Below are 1973 nucleotides of genomic sequence, written 5' to 3'. Positions count from 1 at the left end.
TCCTTTCTAAATTCCTAACTTCTTACCTTTTCAAAATTTGTTTCAACTAACTAACTAACTTTTTGTTTGTTTCTTAACTTTTTCAAAACTACCTAACTAACTCTCTCTCTCTAATTTTCGAAAATATCTTCTCTCTTTTTCAAAAACTTCTTTTTAATTAACTAATTATTTTTATTTTTATTTCAAAAAATTTTCGAAAAAAAAAATTTTTTTTTAACATTTTTCAAAAACCATTTTTCAAAAATCACTAACTCTTTTTCAAAATAATTTTCGAAAATTATACCCCCCCATCCTATTCTATTTATTCATTCATATCCTAACATCTCATCTCACATCTCTTCCATTGGTACAGTTGTGTTTCTTCCTTTACATCACATTTTTTGTCTCTCCCTCTTTTCTTCCACTCATAAAGGGATCCCTATACTGTGGTATAAAGGATCTCTATTATTATTATTATTATTTTTCTGTGCCTTCTTCTTTGTCATATGAGCAGGAGCAAGGATAAGAACATTCTTGTGGAAGCAGATCCAGAACCTGAAAGGACTCTAAAGAGAAAATTAAGAGAAGCTAAAATACAACAATCCAGAGAAAACCTTTCAAAAATTTTCGAACAAGCAGAGGAGATGGCAGCCGAAAATAATAATAATGAAAGGAGGATGCTTGGTGACTTTACTGCACCTAATTCCAATTTACATGGAAGAAGCATCTCCATTCCTGCCATTGGAGCAAACAACTTTGAGCTGAAACCTCAATTAGTTTCTCTGATGCAGCAGAACTGCAAGTTTCATGGACTTCCATCTGAAGATCCTTTTCAGTTCTTAACTGAATTCTTGCAGATATGTGATACTGTTAAGACTAATGGAATAGATCCTGAAGTCTACAGGCTCATGCTTTTCCCTTTTGCTGTAAGAGACAGAGCTAGATTATGGTTGGATTCTCAACCCAAAGACAGCCTGAACTCTTGGGATAAGCTGGTCACGGCTTTCTTAGCCAAGTACTTTCCTCCTCAAAAGTTGAGCAAGCTTAGAGCTGATGTTCAAACCTTCAGACAGAAAGAAGGTGAATCCCTCTATGAAGCTTGGGAAAGATACAAACAGTTGACCAAAAAGTGTCCTTCTGACATGCTTTCAGAATGGACCATCCTGGATATATTCTATGATGGTTTATCTGAGCTATCAAAGATGTCACTGGACACCTCTACAGGTGGATCCATTCACCTAAAGAAAACGCCTGCAGAAGCTCAAGAACTCATTGACATGGTTGCTAATAACCAGTTCATGTACACTTCTGAAAGGAATCCTGTGAGTAATGGGACGCCTATGAAGAAGGGAGTTCTTGAAGTTGATACTCTGAATGCCATATTGGCTCAGAATAAAATATTGACTCAGCAAGTCAATATGATGTCTCAGAGTCTGCATGGAATGCAAGCTGCATCCAACAGTACTCAAGAGGCATCTTCTGAAGAAGAAGCCTATGATCCTGAGAACCCTGCAATAGCAGAGGTGAATTACTTAGGTGAACCTTATGGAAACACCTATAACTCAACATGGAGAAATCATCCAAATTTCTCCTGGAAGGATTAGAAGCCTCAACAAGGCTTTAACAATGGTGGAAGAAACAGGTTTAGCAATAGCAAACCTTTTCCATCATCAACTCAGCAACAGACAGAGAACTCTGGACAAAATGCTTCTAATTTAGCAAATCTAGTCTCTGATCTATCTAAGGCCACTGTAAGTTTCATGAATGAAACAAGGTCTTCCATTAGAAATTTGGAAGCACAAGTGGGCCAGCTGAGTAAAAGGATCACTGAAATCCCTCCTAGTACTCTCCCAAGCAATACAGAAGAGAACCCAAAAGGAGAGTGCAAGGCCATTGACATAAGTGCCATGGCCGAACCTGTGGGGAAAGGAGAGGACGTGAATCCCAAGGAGGAAGACCTCCTGGGACGTCCAGTGATCAATAAGGAGCTTCCC

General features: G+C 38.0%; 1 non-coding gene across 1 annotated transcript; it reads right to left on the bottom strand.

Annotated features, from left to right (window-relative positions):
• Positions 1-1019: 1019 nt before the first annotated feature.
• LOC148576429 (small nucleolar RNA R71) lies at positions 1020-1127 on the bottom strand. The gene has a single exon (XR_015903216.1). It is a non-coding gene; the product is annotated as a small nucleolar RNA R71 (small nucleolar RNA).
• Between the last annotated feature and the right edge of the window lie 846 nt (positions 1128-1973).

Source organism: Arachis ipaensis, chromosome B1 (assembly GCF_059453495.1).
Source record: "Arachis ipaensis isolate K30076 ecotype BB chromosome B1, ASM5945349v1, whole genome shotgun sequence".
Classification (NCBI taxonomy): domain Eukaryota; kingdom Viridiplantae; phylum Streptophyta; class Magnoliopsida; order Fabales; family Fabaceae; genus Arachis; species Arachis ipaensis.
The sequence above is the reverse complement of the archived record's forward strand: the minus strand, read 5'-3'. Positions and strand labels throughout refer to the sequence as shown.